The sequence below is a fragment of the Triticum urartu genome, unplaced genomic scaffold (genome assembly GCF_003073215.2).
Source record: "Triticum urartu cultivar G1812 unplaced genomic scaffold, Tu2.1 TuUngrouped_contig_6941, whole genome shotgun sequence".
Taxonomy (NCBI): domain Eukaryota; kingdom Viridiplantae; phylum Streptophyta; class Magnoliopsida; order Poales; family Poaceae; genus Triticum; species Triticum urartu.
The window spans coordinates 1-8,514 of NW_024117744.1; the positions used below are offsets into that span (position 1 = coordinate 1).

General features: G+C 39.1%; 2 long non-coding RNA genes across 10 annotated transcripts; both read left to right on the forward strand.

The window, feature by feature from the left end:
• Positions 1-216: 216 nt before the first annotated feature.
• LOC125531297 lies at positions 217-1,474 on the forward strand. The gene is made up of 3 exons (XR_007293149.1): positions 217-560; positions 716-884; positions 1,406-1,474. It is a non-coding gene; the product is annotated as an uncharacterized LOC125531297 (long non-coding RNA).
• A 1-nt stretch (position 1,475) lies between these two features.
• Positions 1,476-7,159, forward strand: LOC125531295. 9 transcript variants are annotated; one of them, XR_007293146.1, is made up of 8 exons: positions 1,476-1,564; positions 2,015-2,106; positions 3,561-3,616; positions 3,695-3,843; positions 4,005-4,292; positions 4,775-4,932; positions 5,008-5,158; positions 6,399-7,159. It is a non-coding gene; the product is annotated as an uncharacterized LOC125531295 (long non-coding RNA). The 9 variants fall into 9 exon arrangements; XR_007293147.1 differs by having other exon boundaries at positions 4,775-6,491; positions 6,631-7,159; XR_007293141.1 differs by having other exon boundaries at positions 4,775-5,158.
• Positions 7,160-8,514: the final 1,355 nt, after the last annotated feature.

Genomic DNA, 8,514 nt, shown 5'->3' on the forward strand with positions numbered 1-8,514 from the left:
AAGTTTCTATATCACCTAAAAAAGGCCGGTCTGAACCAGAGAAACACGTTTCAGTTCTGTAGGCTTTCAGTTTTTATAGCTTCTCAACAAGTGCTAAATTAGCCCTGCTCTTGTCTATACCAGCTATTCCTACAAGGGTTCTTGACTTCTTGTATGTGCGAAATTTTGTGAAAAAAAACTGTTCTTGACACATCAATGTGTTTGCAGCTATTTACTTGATGAGACAAGGATGCGAAAGTGTTTCCAACTTGTCATGACATCAAAGCCTCTGTTGTACATGTGTCAAGGATGAGATTCACATGATAATTTGTTTTGTTTGGGCCTTATGCTGTACTGTATACAACTGAATTACTTTTTGTGTTTTATGATTTAGTCAGTAGCCAATCAATGTCAGTGATAATATGTATCTTGTGATTCTTTCTTCGTGTGCCGGTCATGGTTCCCTGATGCGGTTTAGATTTGTGATTCCCTGACGAGGTTCCCTCACACACGCAGGTGCACGACAGAGCCGGCTGCGTGTGGTGCGTGCGGGGGGATTCTTCTTCCACTCTGGCAATCTGGTAAGCCACTGGTTCCCTACCTGCTCTACTCTGCTCCACTGTTCTTGTACAAGTTTCAGTTTTTCAATGATTTTTTATAAGCTAAAAAAGTCAGCTCTGAACAAATGCGACGTGAGACTCACACTCAAATTTTCTGTGTTTTATTTATGATTTAGAGAGCAGCCAAGCAAGGTTATTGAGATATGTATCTTGCGATTCTTTGTGTGCCGGTTACATCTGCGGGTACGGCTGCACGAGTTCATGTCTGTCATTCACACATGCAAATTGTGATGCCTGCTGCTTGCGACAGTTTCGCCCCTGTTCTTCTTCTACTCCGGCAAGATGGTAAGCCACCGGTTCCCTCCTCTGCCTTGCTCTGCTCTACTATACTTGCAATGCCTTTTCTTATTTCTATCACCTAAAAAAGGCATCAGAGAAACATGTTTCAGTTTTATAGGCCCTCAAGTGCTAAATTAGCTCTGATCTTGTCCATATCAGTGATTCCTACAAGGATTCTTGTATGTGCCATATTTGTAAAAAACTCTTCTTCACGGATCAGATTGTTTGCAGCTATTTACTTGACGATAGAATAATGAGATTCGCATCAAAGTGTTTGCAACTTTTGATGTGTCAAGGGTTCTTGACACATCAAGGCCTCTGCTGTACATATGTCAAGGATGAGATTCACATGATGATTTGTTTTTCCTTATGCTGTATATAACTGTTTTTTTGCGTGTGTTATGATTTAGTCAGTAGCCAATTAATGTTAGTGATATATGTATCTTGTGATTCTTCGTGTGGCGGTCATGGTTCGCTGATGCGGTTTCGATTTGTGATTCCCTGGCGAGGTTTCCTCACACATGCAGGTCCACGACAGAGCCGGCTACATGTTGTGTGTGTGTGCGCGCGGGGGGGGGGGGGGGGGGTCTCTTCCCAAGCACACCACAGAGGTCACCGTGAAGAAGTCTGGAAGCCTGCTTATAAATTCTGGGATACAAGGATACTCCCTGCTAAAGATAACTCAGGTGTTTCTTTCACTAACTTGTCTTGGTCCTTTTGCCACCATTCCCAAAGAAACGGACCTTGTAGTTCCTGCTAAATTCTGGACTCTGCATATTTCTCCAACTCTGCTTGAGCTCTAATATGATAGGGATTTATAGGAGATTATTAAGTACGAAGGCATCTGTAGCCTTACCAGAAGTTTTTCCATGGTTGATGGGATATGAGACGGTCCTTGTAGAAGACCATTGAAATAGGAATGGGCATGCTACAGCTATGTCAATATGTCATGTATTCATTCTTTTTGGGATCGAATGCAACATGTCAGCAGGCAGGAACTTTGTTAGATGTAGTGTCACATAAGCAAAATTATTTAATTAGTTTTAGCTGAAGCGAAACTGTTTTACTTTAGTATTACGGAAATAGGCTTCAGGTGCAAGTAATAAATACTGAATTCTCATCACTATCTATCTCAGTCTGGATTTGAAGGATTCATGAGGGATCGCTACACTCTTCTTCCTGAAACAAGAGAAAGAATTGTAGCTACAGAAGTAACTGCTTGGTGGAGGTTTGGGCACTCTTCCCCATCTGCCTGAAATGTTCTCTTTTTGCACAATGCTGATGGTCATTCAACCCTTTTATTTATTGTCCATAGTAATTCTTCAATTCAAGGCGACAAATCAAGTGTCAGTATTACTATGATATTTTTAAGTTGGACTGTCGCTTGTTTGTCCAGTGGAGTAGCACTTCTATTGCTGTTGGTCTTGGACAAGCATAGTTCTTTTACACATACTGTTGCCAGTATCTTTTGGGTTTTCAAGCTAATATGAGCCATGTTACAAGTTATGTAGAGGAGCTCATGACAAATTATTAGCTTTTAAATTGCATGTCTACTCCAATACATGTCAAAGTACTACCTTTTATATGCGCACAGTGTATATTCCGCAGGCTGCACACATCTTAGAAACTTTTCGGTGCTTGCTTACTACTCGCTCTGTCCCAAAATAAGTGTCTCAACTTTGTACTAACTTTAATATAAAGTTATATTAGAGTTGAGACACTTATTTTGGGACGGAGGGAATACAACTTTGTCTAAAAGCTTCCTTCCCTGTACTTTTGGCATAGCTTAGATTTTTGTTGTCACCTCTCTTGGGCATTAGGGCATGTCCTACAGCTCAAAGCATTTTTGATCTGATCCTAATCCGCTGTGTTTTGGGCTTATGGATTTCTTAAAATTCGTTTACTTAAGAATACAGTTTCCGGTGTTTACTGAATATAATGTGCTTTCTTTTGCATACTTTTGGTAGTTTTTCCGAACGATTGATCACATAGATGGTTCTGGATGGCCAGATATATCCACTTAATACACTGTGCTAATAGTTTTGCCTTATAGCACACTATCTATGCTAATAGTTTCGCCTTATAGTGCACTACCTGTGCTTAAATAGTTTTGTAGACATTTGAAGCCTCTTGGCTGAAAAAGTTCAATCTACTAGGTGCATGATGAAGGATATGAAAGTTGTAGCAAAAGGACTTGCTGATGCTTCCAATGATTTAAGCTAATACTATAAAGCATTGCATCTAATACATATTCTTTATAAATAAATAAGATTTGGTATTTGGTTTAAGTCCAAAGTTTGCTTGAAAGAAGTTTTGGAAGCTGATTTTTTTCTGTCATGTCTACTAGGAACAAAAAGGAAATGCCTACATGTCAAATCCTCATATGCAACACGGATGTCTTGTATTTATGGGATTGTTCTCATGTGATAGTTTTTCCTATGTAATATGAACTTATATAAAGGCACAAGATTGCTCTTCATTTTTTGCAGACCCAATAGAGGTGCATAGAGAAGAGACTTGATTAGTCTACACTATGTCTTGTTGATTGCAAATACCACTTTGACTCATCTCATCCCCTCGATTCATGCTCGTTTTCTTTATTTTGGTTGTTGATCCATATATTGGATGCCCTCAGACGTAGCACAATGTCAATGCTGACATATGAGTTTTTTCTCTTAGCAGATGAGAGGCTGGAATGTTCCATCCAAATAGTTTAATCAGAAACTGCACTGGCAAAGGTGAGTGAGCACTAATCCATCATTATATGCCTGCTGATATGAGTTGCTCAAATGATTAAAATTGTGTTTGCGCTCCAGGTCTAGAGGATGTAGAGGAGCTCCAGTTTGATCCTAAGGATGGCATTGCTTTTTTTTCTTCTTATGCTCCAGTTTGCAGCAACATCTCCGACACCCTCTCGACGAATTGCAGGTAGATTGTAGCTGAGGATGCGGCGATGACCACCGAGGTATGCCCTTCTCTCCTTGACCTTCATGCTGGCTTCAACAAGGCCGAAAGATCTTCAGTCTTTTACAAGGTCAACCCCGCCTTCCTTGCAATCAATCTGCTGGCGACAGTAGAAATTAACAGTCCTTTGTATGTGTTTCTACATGGTGGATATACGTGCAGGACCGGAGTGCATGCTCGGTGGCAGAAGCATCAGGGTGCTCCACGCTCAACATCTTCTCAGCATAGCTGCTCGATCAGTAGTTTTGATTGATCTATTTGATAATTTAAGCCATCCAGTTGATGTTCTTGGTTCGCTCATGCTCTTTTCTTATGTTGTTGTTTAATCACTATTGGCTTGGATATTCTCTATAGCATCTCAACAATTCACTGCAACTGGCCAGGTTATTCTGTATATTTGATACTGTACGAGAGTAGCAGTCGGACTCAAAAAATCACAACATTCTGCAGGTACAGCAACCACTTGACGCCGAGCCTTGATCTCATGTTATATGAGTAGGTTATAAATTTTTAGTAACTAAATTCACATTAGTTTTTGAAGCACAAATTGATGTCTGTAAGTTATTTAGGATAACATTTTGCTCCATTTGGTAGATATATAACAAGACAATATAGAGGGATGTAGAGAGCTATTTTTTTGTTGAAATAAATAGTGGAAACGGTTGGCTTTAATCAGATATGTTTGCTGAAATCCATTTGGATATTTTTTCTCTTTTCTTAGCTTGGTCGCACATGGATCAGCTTAGTGTGTCTACCTTTTTCACTAAAGTGTGGATATTTATGTATAGAGTAAAACGTGTCCATGCTATTTATTTTCCATAGTCATTGTTGCCTATACCCTATTTAAATTGCTGTCTTTATTGTCCTTATCTGATGATAGCCCATTGGGAAATGAAAGAAAGTGGGTTAAATACTTTGTTTCTTTATTTTAGGTCCAAATTTACATTGATCGTTTAGTGGTTCATCGAAATTGTTCTGCCTATGACTTTGAAATTGGCCAGTAAAAGCCAACATCCACCCTCTTCACAGCCGCAGTCAGGGATTCGTTCATTTTAGTGTGAGTAAGGATGGGAACATTGATCTATATATGGTAATATTTCATGCTGATTTCATTTCTCATTTCATTGATCATCCGTGTTACTCCTTTGACAAATGATATTTATAGTACTTCTGGATGACAAAGACTTTGAGTTCTGTGTGAAGCTCCAAAAGGAATACCTATAAGACTCCTTCATCAACTTAGTAAGATTGCATATGCCCTTTGCGTTGCACAGGTCCAACGCCTCGCTCCTCTACTCATAGTGAAAAAAACTTAGGTACTCTGAAATTTATCTTTTCTTCCCCTCATGCTTTGTTAGGTTAGATCAATAGTTTTATCTTATTGGACCTGTGCATTTTGAGAGTCCGAAATGGGAACATTAAATTTACTTGGACCCTATCTTATTCTCATATCTGTAACTAGCTTTGCTTGTCATTTAGAAGGGATGACCTAAGGAGTAGAGAGATTCGAGGCAATCAAAATCCTGCATATGTATGTTTACATGCGTTTGATAATCCTATGCCAGGGCCACATATATAGGGACATTCAAAATTCTACACCAGGTTTACGTATATAGGGACATATTCAGCTGAGGTTCACGTATATACAAACCTGAAACTGTATGCTTCAAACCGGATGTGGCAGTAATCCACTCATCATGCATAACAAAACAAAAATCTGTTACCTAGCATGTATTTGTTTGTACAGATGATGCAATGTACTACATTTTGTTTGCATAATACATCACCTAGCATGTATTTTTTATAATCGAGCACCGCGACGAATCTGTTATTTACCTTAGGAGGGTAAGAAAAAACACAATCAATGACATTATACATAATTCTAGACATTGTTTTAGAGTATGTTCTGAAGTATATTTTTCTTCCAGTAAATGTTGGAAATGTCTATGTACTTTTTTCTCCCAATATGTTATGGTCATCTTCCTGCTATGCATATAAATTTCATGGCCAGCTTACCAGCTGGTGGTTGGCGATCCTTTCTATCTTCTTCCTCGCCGGCTCGATAAATCTCTTGGTTTCCTTCTCCTACCACTATTCCTCCCTTGTGCTCTGTAACTCGGCCATTGATGTGGCTGTTAGTAATAAGACGGTAATATTTGTTTTATAGAAATACTTGTTTTTTTGCGGGTGTTTAGAAATACTTGTTAGTTGCACAGGTGTACCCTGCAAGGAATAATTTTACAATGGAAATGCATATCTGTTGAATTGATGACTAAACAAGTTTGCGGGCACATCTCTGAAAATACAAGCAAATACAGACATAGATTTAAGGGTTCTCATTCATTTAAATCTCAATGTTGAGAGAAGCCGATCTCTGGATATGAGTATTTTCTTCCCTGTTTGCGTGATTGTTTAATTGAATGGATAACTGTGTCTCCTGAATATTGTCCCATATAATTGTTTTAAATCTACCGAATTAGTTCTCTAAATCAGTTGATATTTTGCAAAGCTTCAAGCTTTAGTTTTTGCACTTAATGACATCAATTGTTTGTGCAGATTCAAGATTTATTTCTGTACTGGATGATAGCAGTGATTAGTGATTACTGTCACATGCTGCTGTTGTCATCCATATCTCCTCAGGTGCCTTAGGTTTGTGATGCGAAAGTTGTTCTACATATGTAAATTGCTCTGTTCTTCTTTCGCCAAATACATTAATAAGCCCGCGATACACTTTGCTTCTTTTTTTATCTAATGTCTATTTGTAGACTAAGTGTTTTATTTATGATAGTGGATTTCTGGCGTACATGTGAATATCTCATGTATATACAATCAGTACACTCACCTGAACGAGAATGTTAGCAAGCAGAGCGGGGTTGCGTCTTGTCCTTCTAGCGTCGAAGGTCCGGTGCACCCATGGGTGTGCCTTTGCTGGTTTCTGACTGTCACAAAGAAGTCAGAGCTGTGGGCGGCGAGGCCACTGCGGCAACGATGACTATGAGAACAGTTTTCAGCAAGCGGTGCTCCCCGAATGTTGCGTTGAACTACGTCATTGCGTGGCTTGCAATCTTCTCCTATGAAGCCCGTATGCAAAATTGAAACTGTCATGTCCTCGATGTTGTGCTCGACTATTCATTGTTGCTTTGTGGCTCCGTGCTTCCTCTCCACAGTTATATCGTTTTTTGTGATGTAATCTTATTAGTGGTTGGGTCATCCATGCGAGCCCCTTCTGAAGTTTGTAGTCTAGGTTAGATACATCCGTATGTAGACAAATTGAAGACAAATAATATGGAAAGGAGGGAGTATATTATTTGACTCAAGCACTCACAACCAACGCACTACACTCATGCACGTGAAATACAATTGTATTTTGATCAATATCCCTGTGTAAGTTTGTTGTTTGGAGGCAATCACGTATGAATTGAAGAGAGGTGAATACTTGATCTTCATGAGATCTTGTTCTCTAAAAAAAATGATATATTTGATTTTTTCTTCCCATTGCATTGGGTGTTTTAGAGTTTTCTACTGACACCAGGTTCATGGCATTGTAAAAGAAATATTGATTTAAGATAAACCAAACTTTTTCTATTTACAATCAACTTATTATTGAAGGTTGCATCAATGATGTTATTATTGCTAAAATTAAGATGTGCATTACAAGTCTAAGCCATTGTAAGCTTTGTGTACCTTGTACTATTTAATCATGGATGGTATGTATTTGGTGGCGAGCGATACGGCTGGTTAAAGACACGAAGATTGCCGAGAAGGAAAGTGGAATAGAGTTTCTATTTGTCACTATATGATGGAGAATAGATGCCACCATGCTTATAATATTTATTGTTATTATTCTATGGCAATGCACAAGCATTCGACATGTGCCCATAGCAACGCATGGGCATTCTACTAGTACTCGTGGGTTATCAGTGGGTTGTGCCCACCTCGGGTGCCCCCGGACCACCTCTTTGCTCTATAAATAAATCCAAAAATCCCAGAACCCTAGGGGAGTCAACGAAATATTCATCCAGCCATCGCAGAGTCCGGAACCACCAGATCCAATCTAGACACCATCTCGGATGGGGTTCACCGCCTTCATTGGTGCCTCTTCGATGATGCGTGAGTAGTTCTTTGTAGACCTTCGGGTCCGTTGTCACATCCCTAGTTCTGGTATGACCTAGGCTAGCCTTCATGTTTGCATCATGTTTAAATTTCATTTAAATTTGAAATGGGGATTTGGGAAACCCTCAGAAATCATTCTGGAAATGACCCAGATAAAAAAAATTGCTCCAAAAAGGTCCAAGAAAATGTTCATGTTACTCTCTGAAAATATTGGTCAGAGGTAAAAATCAAACCAATATTTTTAGGAGCTCATAAGTATTTATTTTGGGCATTTAGAATTAATCCAGTAATTATTTGCATTGGATAAATATTTTTATATATATATATAATATTGTCCAATAATTCTGATTTTTGGTGAGAGGCTTTGGAATAATCCCTTAGGCCCCTGCAAAAATTGTCAGAAGAAAATAAAATGATTTAGTATTTTATTAAATCAGAAACAAATGTCAGAAATTAGAAAAGAAAACAAAAATGGAGAAAAGCTCACCTGGCCTTACCTGCCTGGCAGCCCAGCTGGCGGCCCAGCTCCTCTAGCCGGCCCAGCCGACTGGCGACGCTA